Raw genomic sequence first — 17354 nt, forward strand, 5'->3', positions numbered from 1 at the left:
AAGCATTTATTAGCAAAATTGCAATAAATTATACAAAACATATGGCTGCTGAAAGTTTCCAGCACATGACATAATAATGATATATAATGAAGACTGTCTTCAAAATTCATGCCAGTCCATATATAAAATTTACTGTAAGTACAAAAGTTACCTAGAAGCATGTTCACTTCATTTTTAACTGAATTTATGCGACTGTCATGGAAAAGGCATAAAAGCGATGCAAAAAGCTGCTCGGTGTATAAACATTAGCTTCCCAGAGAAAGAACCAGACTGTAACTTTAAAAAGATGGCGCAATTTTTCCTGAAAAACACAATTTTCTGCTACTTGGTATTTTCTCATGCAATATAATAACTTGATTTCAAGACTTTCAGAGTCTTTGCTCAACACCGCTTCCTCCTAACAGCTGCCTGGCACAACGTGCTTTTCCTAGCAGCTACCCCAGGCTACCCAATCCAGAAATATCTGCCAGAAAGCTTGTTTCAGAATTATTTGAAAGAGGAACCAAAGCCATCCTTCGTACTAGTGAAGCCACAGCCAAATGCATGCAGAGAGGTAGGTCCAACCCTGCCTGCTGGCTCCTTCATTTCTCCAGCCCCAGCTCTAGGGACTCAAAGATCCAGCTTGTTTTAAAGCTTGGAGTCCATTTTATGTTATATCATTACTGGTGACACTGTAACAGTTTTTCCAGCTACATGGTTCTAAATTCAAATGAAGGATGTTTAGATGAATTAGTATTTCCTTTATTATATGGCTCTTTCCTCCCTCAAACAAAATTGTTAAAGCAACACGTCAACTCAAACAGAGAAGTTGTTTTCTTAACACCTCAACACTGCTAATAAATCACCGGAGTCCTTTGGTTAGTCACAAATTTGTGAAGCCTAACAAACTGCTTTTCCACAGTTCAATTTGGCTCTGTGTAAAATGGGTGTAATACCACTATTCACTTCATGATCTTGTCAAAATTTTACATAAACATCTGAATTCTGAAACTTTCTTAAATTGCTCGTCAGTCTCTCCCCACATCTTTTCAGGATTAAAAATTTCTCTCAAAAGACAAATCTCACAGTGAAAGATCTTGGCAGCACAGTGAGTTCACTTTTACTTTGCATGGGTTTCCCCACCCTGCATGCCATCCCTGTGAGGTGTCCCAATAGGTGACACTTTGCCCATCAGCCAATGCTTCTGACCTGCTGGTGACATTTTCACGGAAAGAAAAAACACAAGATTTTTGGAACTTACTAGTACCCAAAATTTAGATAAGCTTTGAACATGACTAGAGAGGTCCTGAACAACCTCAGAAATGCCTTTTTTTTTTCCCAACTATACCATGCACAATGCAGAGAGGGAGAAAATTCCAGTCTTTAAGAACTTTTGAAAATGTTAGAGAAAAGAATATGCTAAAGCAGGCATAAAAAACCTTCGCAGAAAGTCTTGGAAGAAGAGAGGAAGTAACACTAGAGATTGGCAGATGCTTATACTGCCCTTGAAATTTATTCCTTCGCTTGGTGAGGATGTGTTTATTCATCAGTCTTTGTTATTTTAATGACTTATGTAATGATTGTTTTAAATGCTGCAGATCCACCTTTTGAAGTGATGCTACAGCTATTATAAACTCTCTGTTCCTACAGCAGAAAAAAAGCAAAACCAAGCTCAACCCTAACAAAAAACAAGCTCAAGAAAGGACAAGATATCAAACTAAAGTAGAAGTAGAAAGCGGACGCACATAACAGAGAGAATGACTACAAGAAAAAGAAAGAACTGGAAAAGCCAAAATGATTAATACCAGAAACCATGGAGCATTCCTCAAATATGAAGCTTATGCTTGATTGATACTTGGGGCATCAGCTGAACACGTCTCACTTGCTGGCATCTTTGGCCAAAGAAAAGCACTGCCTTCTCAGTGGAAGGAGTGAACTGTGGGTGAGTGTCAGGTCCCGAGGCAGAAGGAGCCAGCTCTCCATGCCCTCAGATGGGAGCAATATCCAACTCAGCCCTTCCTCCCACAGGCACTCGCTGCTGCAGGTGTGGGGTCTGAGCACAGTGCAGCTGTCTTCCCCTCCTCCCCATCTGGGAGTGGGAATTCCCACCCACCCAGAAAGGCATCTCTAAGGGAAACAAACATGTAAAAAACAGTCCCATTCAGCCCCACAGGGCCTACAGGAAGGGGAGGGGATGAGGAGGAGGTCAGAGTAAAGGTATCCTTTGCTGCAGGGTGGGATGGATTGAGATCAGTTGAAAATGTATATAAGGAAGTAAACAAGCAAACAAATAAATAAAGTTGCATAGCTACAGTAGTTCCTAACTTCACTTCTGCTTTTACATCCTCTGTATAAGCTTTATTTACTCTTAAAAACCTCTTCTGAAAAAGAGGCAATCATTTCAGCTCAGCTTCTTGAGACCCTACAAATATCTTGTAAATACAAGGTTTCCATATCATATGCTTCAAATATTTCCACCTGACCATTATATCTCAAAGCAGTCTATTTAAAACAACTTCCAGACTTCTAGTCCAAAGCAAATCCTATAAAACAGAGCAAATATACTTCCCTCATTAAAATGTACCGATCTACTGCAGAGGAGTACGCTTGCCTGCAAATTGCCTCCCACACAGCCAGCTACTCGATCCTTCCTTCCCAGGTGACTAAAGCCTTCCAGAAAAATCCTGCTTCATTTCAAGATGCCAAGTACCATGATCCAACTTTTCACGCTTGTTTTTAACCCCTCTCTCCTCTGCTGTAAGTTCTTCAGTATTTTTTCTGCTCATCTGCGTAAGGCCCCCATCGCCAAGCACAGAGGAGGGTTCTGCACATGGCAAACATACCTGGATGCCAGCCTCCTCTACCTCACAGGACAACATCCAGACAGTAGTTACCATGTTAGCTTCAACCCTTGCAATCAAGACCCTTTTGTCTGACCAGCCTTGCAACAACCTTCCCTTCCCCTCAATCCTTATGACTCATTCCTATGAATCCCAATGCTTGTCACTTCTTCCTCCTTCCTCTGGCCATGGCCACATTGTGGCCACCTTAATGGCAACCAGGCCCTAGTGAGGGCTTTGGGCTCTGCCTGCCCTGCAGCACCTGCTCTGGTGCTCCTTGGGTGGCAGCCACAGTTGGCAATCCCTGCCACAGGGAAAAGCCAGGGTAATTCAAAGGACAGAGAATTCAGATTTGCTCCAGCAGGTAAGGGAAGATGGGCTAAAACTTTTTAGAATGTTATCTTAGGTCAGGAAAACACAAATAAAGTTTTTAAGATTAAGTTGTGACCTTAGTAGCTTTACATTCTAAACTGGCCAAACTGAAGACTTTCCTAAAGGTGTGGCTTCTGGAAAGTGGCTTTTCAGTTCTTAGAAGTCACAAGCCAGGTCCTTTAAGAAACCTCAACTGGGACAGAAGAAGACAGGGACATGGTAAATCACTTGGGTAATCTGATGCACTGTATTTGCAAGTACATATAGTTGACTTCTATGAGATCAAAGTCATCAAAATCTACTAAAAATATTTAGTATACTGAAGAGAAGCAGAAGAAGAAAAGAAAGAAGAAAACCACCTATGTCATGACCAAACAGAACAGCTGCTTCACCCGAACTCTTCCTTATGGACGGAGACATACTAACAGTTGCACCTATTAATATACATATAAAACAAAACAATCAATATATTTTTAATATAGTATTTTAATTGAAGCATTAAAGAAGTAAATGATAATGCTTTAGGTCTCACAAGTTACAGGTGTCATGAATTACAAGTACTTTTACATTGCACACATTAATTTACACCATTTATCTAAGAATTTATAGTGATCACTAGACCACAGAAAAATGAAGATGTGACACACAACATCTCAAATATTTATTAATATAAAACTATTTGGAAGTTTTCCACTCTTCCTGAGACAATCCAAAACCTCAGCCCTGCATTCCTGACCCTCCTTCTCAGTAGAAGATACATTTTGCTATAAATAATCAAACATCATCTAAAAATCATGAAGAGCCAAAAGCAGGTTACAATTACTTTTTTTTAAGAAGAAAATAAGCTAAGATGTACATAAATGTAAAAACACCCTGAGCTGATATCACTGATATAAACAACAGCCTATTTTTACTGTGTTTTAAAAAGTCTTGTAAAAATATTTTTACTCACCTAATTCAGGGAAGAATTTCTAGATTCAATGTATTTCCATACATAGCATTCCAAGAAAACAATACAGGTAACAAATGCAATGTACTACAGCTAAGCCTCAGGGCACTGTTTTTCAACTTTGTCTTACTAGAAGTTACAGCTTGCTCTAGAAATTCAATTTTCCTTATTTTGGAAATAAACTTATTTATTGATAGGTTACCTTAGAAACCTCCTCCCTCTCATAACTCCTACAAAAAATTTTCAAGTAGCTAAGAAATGGACTTATTTCGCTTTTTAGATGCCTAAACTTGGAATAAATACTAGTGATGATTAAACAATGACATATCTTCATGAACAGATCTTAATGCATTTTGGAGACAAAACTTTTAATCTAACTTCTTTGCAAACCACAACAGTTCATGTTAGGTCAGGAAAACAATTTTTATTCTACTAAGATTGTTTCTGCCTTCCTTCTGGATGGAGCATACATTTAATAGATATCCTGATGTCACCTTTCAGTCTCCCAGAAACTGGAATGTGGAAGGCTCCACTGTATTTTCTACTTCTGTTAATACATTGTAAACATGGAAACAACTGCTTAGATCAATGTGAAGTCGATCTCCCTCAAGCCAAAATTTATGCTCTTATTCTCCTAAGCTTCAGGACTGTAAGACAATTTCTCATCTAAAACACAGATTAAACCTGTCTGATTTCCTGACAACCACTTAAAGAAGTGGCAAATGTTACACATTTTCATAGTTCTGCCATTGTGGGTGTGAAATGAAATCATCACTTCTATTCTGAATTCCAGTTACTACTTCTTCTCCCATGTACTTAACCAAACAAAAAGTAAATCACACAACGCATTAAAAATTCCCACCTAACACCTCCCTAACTCCCAATGACAACTGCAGTGCAAGATGATCCAGAGAATTAAATCACACAGGAAGGGAGGTATGTGCCTCTCCACTGAGCAGGGTACTTGTACTTCCCATAGTGCAGGGGGCATGTGTATATATATACATATACAGGCAGTCCCAATCTCCCATCCACTGAACTATGGAAACATTTTGTGGAATAAAAGAGTGACAGCTGATGGGAAACACTTTAATACCCTAAGGATGACACCCAGTGGAGTCAAACGAAGGATGTATAGGCAAACAACTGGCAGCGTTTTCTAAAAGTGGCATGCTTGACTCTGCAATTCAAACAATATCATTTGAAGCATCCTTTTCTGTACCAAATCTGAGGTCAAAACGGAACCAGATCCATTGGCCTGCAGCCCGTCACGGAACATGACAGCAACAGCAAACAGCCGGATGCCGTGCAGTTACAGGGGAGGACAGACAGCAACGTGGTCTGGGAGAGATGACTGGGAGGAAGAACTCTAACCTACCACTTTCATCACCTCCCACTGAGCTGTGAGGAAGCCTTTTTTCATGTGGTGCCCAGGGGCTGATCAGAAATGACTGCACTGTGGGTGAAGGGAAGCTCAGCTGAGCTCCTCCTCATGCTCCAGAAAACTTCATGGCTCCAGGGGGGCCGTCTGCTGCCGCCCTGGCAGATGCCACAAATCTGATCAGTGTATCAGTGTTCTGTTGGGGTTTGCAGCATAAGCCTTGGAAAGTAACAGAAGAACGGCAATTAAAAAAGTTTGTATTTGAGCCAAGTACACACCTAGAATTTATCAGTATGAAGCAAAAACTACTTTTGTGGCTCCAGGACTCTCTTGCAAGCCTCTACAGTCTCTACTCACTGTAGACAGTCTTCATTTTGAGAGCCTGACTTTATCCTAACCCAGTGTTTAACTGTGGTGGTTGTAAACTGATGCTCCAAGAAACCCGCAAGAGACAGTGAGCAACAATTTGCCCCAGTGACTCCAAGTATTACTGGTTTGCTCCTACCAAGTGTAGCAACTAATTTTCTATTAAAACTGCTCTTCATCCCCAAACATCTACTGAGTGCTAATGCAGGCAGTGTCAACAAAGAAATTTTAAATGGATTTAATGACTGAGTGAAGTACCAGGTAAGGCACCCAAGAGAGAAGAAAGCCTGCTCAGTTACCTCTTCCACAAACAAGTACAGTCTCTTGATAATCAGCCTCTTGTTTACAAGTTAAAAGTGTCCCTTATGGTTCAGTCAGCTCTCCTTAATCCTTTATGAAATATTCTGCCTAACAAGGGACCTGTTTTGTTGTAGATATACAAAATGCAGCTGCTCAAACTCCTAATGCCCGCAAAGAAGACAGGCAAACAGTTACAATTTAAAAACAAAAGCAGAATACATGACTTGAGTTTCCACAACAGCAGTGTTGTCAAAACCTTCACTGGCACCAAAGCAATAGCATGAGAAACACTGCAACCACATAGGGAGGGGTGCCCAACTGGCACACAAGGACCATGCTCAACAGTACAGTTCAGATGCTTCTAAAGAACTTACAGTAGATTAATTATACAGAAACCTTTAGGAAAAGTACAACCTCCACCCCCTGCAAAGTATTTTCTGTTGTAATTCGTGGGTGTGCAATAATCAATGCAATTACTCTGCTAGTTAGTGACTCATTCTGATAGGCACAGCAGCAGTTTGGCCTCTAACCCTCCTCCAAAACCTAACTTCGGATCTGTCCAAGAGAATTACAGGATAATACATCCAGATCTACCTCCTTTTCACTGTACACATTTTGCCTTTTTTTAGGCTGGATGCAACAGTCTTCAAGCACAATCCATCCGCACTAAGCGTAACCTCAGTTCACTAGAGCTGAACTTGGGAGGATGGCAAACACCACCTTCAGAGAACACAACCTGTGTTGGGGCATCTTATATTCCAAGAAAACAAAATTAGTTTATTAACTCCTAGGAAAATCTTATCCGACTTGCAAGTATAAGGAAAGAAGTTGGGGCAACAAACAGAATTTATAAATGCAAAAAAGCACCATTTTCACATAACCACCACATGTCACCATGTGACACCATTAGACAAAATGCATCAATTGTGGAGCTCGCTGACAGTGTTCAAAAAACCATGAGTGCAACCAGCACAGATATATTCTACATCCCTTTCTTGAACTATTTCTGTGACTTCACTTTTAAGGTCTTACTCTACACTAAATTTCCAAGAAGTGTGTGCAGTTGAGGTATCAGCCTGATTGCCCTAGCAGTTCTATTTATGCCTGCTGGAAACACATTCCATCTGCCATCTTATTTTAGAGAAATCAACAAGTTCAACTTTCGTAGACCACAAAACTCATCTGCAAGGTCTGAGAAATATATTAATACATGCTTCAAACTTGTATCTGTCGAACACTAAAAAAAGATCTGAAAGGTCTTTAGACCATACTAGCAAAAATAATAACATGATTTTGTGCTTTTGTAATATTTTGAGGAGGGCTCTGTGGGTTAGATATGCTTCGAAAATAAGAATGCATTATAAGTCAAAGAACAGTTCGATGTTTTTCCTTCACTACCTGTTAAATAGTGGCACTTTTTTCTGAGCTAGACAACAAAGCTTTTATCATACTAAACCCAAAACCCTCTGATTCAGTCTTGTAGTTTCCATTTTAACTGTGTACTTCAAGTTTTAGTCTGCCATCACAAATCCTTGAACGTTGCTGCCTTCCTGCTATTTTAAGGGGCCACCAAGCTCTCAACTAAGAAAAGCAGGAGAGATAATTTAAGCAAATTACTTAGTGTATATAGTGCCTAAAAAATGTGTCAAGCACGGCAAGCTCACGCACATTCTTTTCCTTGAAATTATGTTGGTTTCGGAGAGTCAGGACCTCTCCCTGAATGTACATAAAAGCTCTTCATTTGAAAAAAAACCCCACCCCTCAAATTATTTGTGGAAATAAAGGTGCGTTACACAATCCGACAACGTTGCTGCCCTTTGCATTTCTGAAGCACTTGTGAAAAGAAAAATGTAGGTACCGTTATAATTCCCTCAAGGAAAATTTTTTTGTGGACAACAGATGATGACAAAGCATGAAATTAATCTGCGAATGCTGAACAAGATGCAAAAAGACTGAAAAATATGTAATGACTTGACAAAGATTTGGGAGCAGGTGGTTTATCCCTGTTATCAAGATGCTGCTTACACAGTTTTCTTTGTAGAGCACTGAGCCTTGAAACTGGAAAAAATACTGAAAACCACATAATCTGTATGTCACTCATACTGGGAGATGTTTGCTTGCTGTTTGTTTATTAAAAGCAATAATGGCACCACGAAAATGTACAGATTCTGTATGTCAAAATTTGTATCTTAATCTGACTAGGTAAGACTAAACAGACCAGAGTCCATGTGGCAAAAAAGACAGCAAATCAGCCCACAGCACTTTTGTAACTGCTTCTGGTTCTGCAATCATTTAACTCCTGGGCCTTTGCAATGAACACCATACTCAATTTTAAGTCAATATAACATCCAGTCGGTGAATATGTACAAATCACTCTGCAATCCTTGATGAAGGGACTGTTATGGAAGTGAGAAGTGCTGCTGTTAGACATTTATTATAAAGTGGTAAACTTGAGGCATTTAATGGCAGGAAATATTATCGAGATTTTTATTCTCAAAACACTGGGAAATAACAATAATTTACATGCTGTAACATGGCAGAATTGGATGTGAATCCTCTCCGATTTTAAATCACAAGTAGCTTTGTATTAGATCACATTTTTTGTTAGCTGTATAGTAAGGCAGTTGTCTATTCCATGCCACAATGTATTTGGGCACAAATCTGTAAAAAAAAATGGAGATCCTCCAGTGGATTGTTATTTGACTGAGTAGTGAAAATCACAAAGTTAATTCTCACCCTCTGCTTTGAAGAGATAAATCTAAATGTGCTCTTTGTCACCTTTTGACATTGAGAACCTGACCCCCTATTCAAGTTCCTCCTGCGTGTTTTCAGCCCTTCTTCCAAGTCTGCCTCTGTTGTCATTTCTCAGAGGGTGGGGACTCCCCCAAAGAAGTCAAATCAGTGGAGTACAGCGCCGAGGGAGGCAGCTCTTCCCCGTCCCCAGGCAGTTCCCCTGCCCTGCCCATAGGGCACCCCTGCTGCTTCTGTAAATACAGTTTCAGAGTGAAGACAAGTGTCCAGCGAGCTGTAAAAACACAGGACTGCAGCCTCTAATTCTTCCAGTATGAAAAGTTTCTACTAAGCCCAGCTTCAACTGTTTTCCTTACACCAGTTTTGACGGTCATACAGCAAGGAACTATTTCATGCTCTAATATGCACTTTATTATTTGAAAGTGATTTCCTACCAGACAAGTGGTTTGCAAGGACAGAGAACTCTCATTTCCTTTTATAGATTTGATTCGGAAATAAATGCTGGCAACATCATGTGACAAGGGGGCAGCATCCACAACTTGAGCAACTCTCAAAATTGGATCAGAAAGTAATGGAAAAGCCAGCCTGCTGCTACGAGATCTATTTAGCACCCTACTCCTCTGCCCAAGTTTTATCTAAATTCTTCAGCATTATCTTTCTTCTTTTGACACTTCTTCCTGTCCTTATCCATGTGCAAAAACCTAGCTTCAGCACACTAACTTATTCATTCTTAAATATTTATAATAGTAGGAAAAGGAAATACAAGTCTTTAGTATATCTCTGTGGCTAACCTAAATTAAGTTTCAGGAAGCTTTTTTTAAAAAATTAACAACCACAATTGTAGATACAAGTATATGAATAAGGATTTCCTATGAAAAGGGAAAAATTTTGTCTTTTCTACCTGATAGCTGTTGCCTTTTAGAGCTATTCTGGGAAATGACTGGATACAACTGCATGAACTATATGAATTTTGGCTGTACGAATGTAATATATTTTAAAGGAACCCCAGAGTTTGAAGATATGCTTGCAACGTTTATGGATGCAGAATTACTCTATCTTATTATTCAGTAAGATTAAGGTGTCTTAATAATACTCTGAGAAGTAATACAAGTAAATGTAAGTAAATCTTGGCTGCAATTTATGTAACTTTTGACATTTTTCTAATGCCAGTTCCCACAACTGTAGTGCTGATAAGCCCCAAAAATCAACCTTTTCAGAATAATTTAGAACAGATTTAGCTAGCAACTTCAGAAAAGTAAGATTTTTATTTCTTAGTATTCAGTTCTCAGTTCCCATTCTGAAGAGTACCTAATTTTCAAGAACTATGATAACAACATCCTATTATGTATAATATGGAAAGAATGCATATGCAGTAACAAATGAAATTGTTGAGGCATCAGAAGCTAAGTATTTTTTGTTAGCCCATAAATATTTTTACAACTCAGAAACTGCTTAGAAGTCAACAGAAATCTGTATCCATAGGAATAAAAATCTGTGTCTTTATGAATATAGATGACTACAGACAATGGACGACTTGTGGATGGGAAATTCTGTTGGAATTTCAGAGCTGAAAGTCACTAACAGGGCCCAGCTGTTTGGGATGTAGATGTTTCCAGGGTACCTGAAAAAAATACTTTACAGAGTCTAAGATAGCTTCTTCCCTTTCTTCCCAATCTTTTATTTACTATTTGCTGCAGGATTATTTCTCACTTCAAATGTAATCTAACATGAAAGCTGCTGATCAATATTGTAAACATTGTAAAAATAGTTTCTTGTGACTGCCAAAGAACTGTTAATGAATCTCAATACATGATGCTGAAGCAGGGACGGGAGGTAAAATAATTGAATTGAGGGAGATAATAAAACCAGGTAATTCCTTCAGTTTAAAAGGCAAATATTGCCAGAGCTCCTTAAACAGAAAGAAATTATTTACACTTGTCTCAGAAATGGTAGGAAATGCATTTCTTTGGATTAATTAAAATCAAACTGCCACCAACTGCAGCACTGCCTGAAGTAAAACACAGAACTTGTGAGTTTGAGGTCATTGATACTAGACCCTTCCAACCCGCAACAAGGGATGTGAGACCCCAAGGAGCCTTCTTGCAACTTCTCTCCCTTCTCTTTCCTTCAGGTACTACTCTGCCAGGTAGAGCCTGCCAGGGCCACCACAGGGCCATCAGCAATCTCCCTGCAAGATGAATGGTTGCACACAAACAAAAAGGACCTATTGGACATTGCACCTGGTGAACAAACTTAATTCAGCTGGATCTGGAGAGAAAACCTGACAGATATGTGCCAGTTGTGAACAAGGCCTTGAAACAATGTAAAGACAAGTCAGACAAGGACTTCTGTTGCCTTCTGTTACAAAACCCAACCGACTTCAGAATGGAACAGAGAAATAAATAATGTCTTCTAGCAGCAACCACTCTGAATTTCTAGGGAAACTCCATTCCACAGACATTCAATCTTTTCAGATCTCTTGCTTCCTGTGAATGACTGAAAGAGATGGCTGGGCAAGAAAAGCACACAGGTTATTATGAACTCTCTAAATATCTCCTTGAAGAATGCCAGGAACAGGTCCACTGTAGACTACGGCCTTTTAGCAACCATAAATTTTTGAGAAAACTGAAGGTAGTTCACCACCAGTAGTTACTTTAAATTAAACAAACAAATACAACCCAAGCTTCTCTTCCTCTCTACTTGCCCACTGATCCATTGTTTATTAATCCATAGCCTTTTCAATTTTCCAAGTTGAAATACATTAGTGAGGGAAAGAGCTTTCTTCATTAATTCCATCAAAGACTTTTTTTGGCAGTCAAACCAGAAAACGTATGTAAGCACTAGAAGTGAAATTCTTGATCAGTTGCAGCAAGTCCAAACCTTAACACTATGAAATAATCCAATATCTACATTTAAAGCAAACAACAAATTTTGAATATACAGTGGAAAAGCTGTTTATTTCCAGAAAAAAAAAGGTATTGACTTGGAGAACTCAGGACTCAAAACAGTACTTCAATCTGTCACACTGGGTGTATGACACATTTGGTTAAACATAAATGCCTTCTTCATATGGAGCTGTTCCTGTTTTCAAGCTGTGGCTTTCTTATCTACCTTTTAAAGATCGAGGTTTATTTTTAATACAATACAATTTAATTAAACAAACATTTGATATACATTTTTAAGCTATTTATACAGATAAGTTCACGACAGATTCAGTGTGTAAGATGCGAAAATTCGTGTAAGAACTTTGCTTTTCAGGATTTGCCTTCTACAAGACCATGCTTAGAAATTGTATTTATGCTGCACTTAAAAAGGCAACTAAATAATAAAACCTTTTGCCTACTATACTTTCATTACTGTGATAATTTTTCACAAAGATTTCTTTACATGAAGCTATAATAAAATGCGGATAAAGAGCAGAGTGATGTTCAAAGGAGAATAGTGATCCACAAACCAAAGTTTTGTGACTTTTCTACTCCTAACTAAAAGACACCTACATCCTCTACATAAGCTATAGCTTTTTGTTGTTCAGAATCATTATAAAAATGTAAGTTAATTCTCTAACACATTCATTGACTTTTAGAAACCATACTGAAACCTGACAATAAGCAAATATTTTAATTAACTGGATCTTCAATGCACTGTATTTATACAATTTCTACTTCTTAATGTTTACCCACACAGCTGAGTATTCAGCGCTGTCCTTGGGTGCTGGATGTTTCCCACACAAAAAGACTTCACCGAGCACACGTAGGCTGCAGCAAACCTCAGCAAGGTTAGAGGACATTCTGCTTGGGACCCTGATGTTAATCTGAACTTTTAAAGTACATAAACTGTAACTCCCATGCCAGGCTCCAATGGCTATCAGCATCTTCAGACATCCCCCATGGGGCAAGGCTTTGACCTCATTTGCTCCTGGTGAGCAGGCTGGCAGAACTGTACTCTCAACACAGCCTGAGCAGGCTGCTGGTCCCTTGAACAATTTTTAAAAATGTAGAGAAAATGCTGGCTTCTTAAAACAGCACAACAACAGTTGCACTTCTGTTGATGGTGACTGTTGTGAACAACTATTAACACCTTTTTTCTACATTTTCAGTAGAAACAAGATGGCAAACACATTCCCCCAGTTGATTAACAATAGTTACAGGATCCATATAGCTACACCACGTAAAGGTGAAATGTAGGTCTGCAAGGAAACCCTAAAATAGCATAAGTAAACATAGTTCTATCGTCAGTAATTGATCCATGACCATCTTGTTTATTATATGCTTTTGAATTACAAGTCAATGCTAATAGCCCCTTGATGCACAGTTATTATCTGGTTCATCACTACATATACTTCTAATGGTACGAGATGGTAAACTACAAGATCCTTATTATCAAGAGAGTACTGAGAAGTGCTTTTCCCTTTAGAAGCAAGCAACAAGATAAACATATCTGCTTCTACTAAAGTAAACTGGCTAGCATGATTCAAGAGACATTTCAGGTTTTTGGTAAAGCAACAGGCAGCCAGAATATGTATTGTTGTATTTGCCATGTTTCAATTATATAAATTATAAAGACTCGTTTGAAAATAGATGCCAAATATTGGACAGCTAACTGAACTGACTTAATATAGTTCACCAAATACGCTAAGTGGTTCCCATTACTCCAGATAAGATGACTGAACTAAACATTTCCAAAAGGAAAACTGCATTGAGTTCCTAAAAATACTGTAGACAACAATTTGCACAGAAGAGGGAAACAAAGGTATGATGGAATATCATTAAATAAATATGTTCTTTGAAATAAAATAGGTATCTTTGTTAGGTAACAGCCACAAGAAGACAGTTGCTACATATTAAAAAAAAACCCAAGAATTTTTATAGCAAAATTGTAAACAGTTATTTTTTCTTTTTTTTTTTTATTTTGCTTAGACACAGATATGAGTTGTATATCACAAAGTTTTGCAGGATTAATTACACCTGATCAGTGTGTGAGAAATTCAAACCTGTGAATAGCAGCAGTGTAAGAGCAAAAAACTAATGTGAATGCAAATATTTTCACAGGATTGAGCATCTGATAGCTTAACTGCATCATTCAAAAAGCATGATTACAATGGTGGAAAAAACTCCTTAGGTCAGAATACCTATGCTACCTTGATAGATCAATGCAGATACACTGCACTCATATGCTGTATGAATTTAAGAGATATAATTTAATTGGCACCACATTTTCAGATATTATGCTCCCTGTGACTAAAACAAAATGGTTATTAAACCTTTTGGTGAAATTGTGACATTTATCAAGCTCACTCATGAGTTCCACATCTTGCAAATTTAATTTGATATTTATATATTGTTTTTATATCTTGATATATATTTATATATTTTATATGTTGATATATATAGATGAGCATATAAAAACAACTGATCCTTCTTTAATTTCAGTTCTCAAAATATATCTCTTTACAAACATAATGCACAGCTACCAGTTTTTAAATGTTATTGAACTATGTATTTGATTGGTAATTTAAATCAAGAAATGCTAATAGCAACTTTTAGAACAATTACAACATTCTTCTGAATATACAAAATTATTCTCCATTAGTGCAGTATAAATCTGGTACATTCCAAAATGCTGAGTCAGTCCTCTCTCTGACTTGGAAATTTCTGTTTGCAGATTTACAGCCACATCAGCAACTTCCAGATGTAATTTACTGCTATAGATACTGTATTTGTATGTAGCAACTAACACTTACCTGCTCATAATGAAGATTTCCAGGAACAAAGTTAGAAAACTACAGATTATCTAACACACCTCCCAGAAAACAGCTGCTGTGTGACCACACAATTAGATTACAAGTCATAAACCAGATGTAAGATTGTATGTCATAAACCATAGACGTAGACACATCCATCTTTGAGTCCTTTAGTTAAAACATTAAGTCAACAAAGTGTTGAAATATGAAAGTATTTCCCTCATCATTCATATTTTGCTACTATCTCAGACCTGAAGAAAAAATCAGAAATAAAATGTACCGTAAAATAACATTAGCACATGCATTATCAGCACATCTATTTGCATATACAGCATCCAAACTGTTCTTCCACATCCAGAGCATTTAGTGTCAGCACTAACAACTTAAAAACTCTTCTAAGAAAAGCATGCACTTTATTTGCAGATGCACTAACTGTTCCCTAATGGCTTGTAAAACCAACCAGTCACCTCTTGTCTACTCAGGGCTCCCATGCTGTCATGCCAAACCACTGGGATGCCCGAGCCAGAGGACGACAGAGGCCATTCCTGGCTTTCCCCGGAGGCAATCGCCCACTCCCCACATACATGCAGCAGCTCCCTGAAAATGGTCACTCTCTCCCTGCTTCCAAGGGCCACTGCCCAGGAAAGGCAGCACCCTGTACAGACACCCTTCCTGCCTGGCTAGTCTCGGGGTGAGAGCCCAGCTGGGGGCAGCACGAGGAGAGAGATGGAGACACCACAGGGATGGGGTCCAAGCTTTCCCTGGGCACTGACAGTGCCCAAGGAAAACACCAGCTGATGCGCATGCACAGACTACGCTTTAACTGACTTTGACTTAAAACTTTAAACAGAGATAAACCACACACATCACTAAATAACAGGACAAGAGATCCCATTCTGTTTGGCTTTACAAAACCAGTCACAATTCTTATGATGTATGAAAAAAAAAAAATCTATTTTTAGGAAGTTATATAAGTTTGATGCTGGTATCCCATGGAAAACAAGTGTTTTCCGTATCTCTTTCTAAGTATAAACAGTAAGAAAAACTCATGTGCTCTTCCAAAATGACTCAAGCACAGGTCACAAAGTACTTCAGCTGCAACTGAAGCATGTCATAGCTCTATACTGAATCATTACACTCACTTTTCAGATGGTTAAATTTATCTGGGATTATATACACCACTCAGAGAGCCAGGGCGAGCATATAATAGAGTCCAAATGCATGTTTTCCAGCATACAACTCAATTCTTTGCTGAAAGAAATACAGCATGCCTTTGCCTTTTCTTCAAGAGTTTTATTTTCTCTTTGAGACTGTTGCTTAAAAAAATAAGCAATCAGTCTTACCTGGATCACCACAGAATTATAAAAAGAGGGAAAAACAGTGTATTGCTATCCATTTTATTAACTATTCTATTAGCTGAAAACTATTAAATACTCTATCAAGGCAATCAGTTCCAGTGTTCCATCTTGCTTTTTTTTTTTCTGGACAGTTTGGACTATGCAGTCTATGAATTTGCTATATTACTGTTATGATTTCTTTTTAAATGGGGGATTTTGGTAACACTTCTATTTCAGTATTTAACATAAGTAACACTGTAATAAGCCAATTGTGCTTCCAGAAGTACAGCACACTACTGGAAATACCTGTTCATGGAGGTGATTTGGATTGAGCAATTGGGTAACACTTTGGACAGAAATTATACAAGTACCTGTTGGCACATTCGACATGAGTAGGTCAAGTATATGGTGAGATGTTGCGTTATTTTTTGCAATTCAAGAACAGTGCAAATATGAACTGAGAATATTTCTCCCGTATAAACATAAAAAAGCAATTATAGTCATATGAATGATGAAAAAAATATGAAATACACTGTGAATGTTAGTTTGCGTGCAAATTTTCATGCGATAATCCTAACAAACTCCCTAAGAAACTTTCAACTGTAACAATAATGGTTTTTGGAGATGATCTGGAAAACAAGTTCTGCTTATGAAACTTTTTTTGTATTAAACGTTATATATTTGAGCCAGATTCCCCAAACCACTGAAACTACAGGCATTGGGCTAATGAAAGGGAATCATAACACTTAAGACTGTGGTGTACTAGGACAAAAACAAATTAGCTATTGCCAAAGGTAAATAAGCTTTTCTAACCCAAACATCCTGGGGAGCAGAAGATTGACTAATTGGAGATTTTGCCTGACAAAAGGGGCAGAAGCTGTAAAGAGAAGTTTCTCACTGGCTTCTTAAGGACAAGGGTAGGTAGCATACATGACAAAGAGAAACAGCAAACAAGGAAGGTGCCGCGGGGGAATGATTCCTTCCTTTCTGGAGGATAAGCCACCAACAAGGACAGCAGAAGGAGGAGCAACAACCTTACAAGCATCTGCCTTCAGCTGAGCAAATCCTCCAGAACAGGTAAGGACACCCGATGGGAAAGTGCTCACTACAATGACTGTTTTGGTCCAGCTCTGTTTTTTTCCTTTTTTTTTTAAATGCTAAAAGTACAGGTTGTGGGGAAAAATCTTCTTAGATCTACATATGCACCCTCTTTGAGAAATTGCCTGAAGACCATGGCTGTACTTCAGTTAATATCAGATGCAACATTGCCACATTTAGAGAAAGAGACATTTTTGAAACACTCCTCAAGAATGGTCTTAGGTTCCACACTTGAGCGGCA

General features: G+C 38.4%; 1 protein-coding gene across 2 annotated transcripts in view; it reads right to left on the reverse strand.

The window, feature by feature from the left end:
* Positions 1-17354, reverse strand: part of GNAL (G protein subunit alpha L) — a 188463-nt gene that overhangs the window by 60123 nt on the left and 110986 nt on the right. The gene's annotated exons all lie outside the window — the stretch shown is intronic.

Source organism: Corvus moneduloides, chromosome 1 (assembly GCF_009650955.1).
Source record: "Corvus moneduloides isolate bCorMon1 chromosome 1, bCorMon1.pri, whole genome shotgun sequence".
Classification (NCBI taxonomy): Eukaryota; Metazoa; Chordata; class Aves; order Passeriformes; family Corvidae; genus Corvus; species Corvus moneduloides.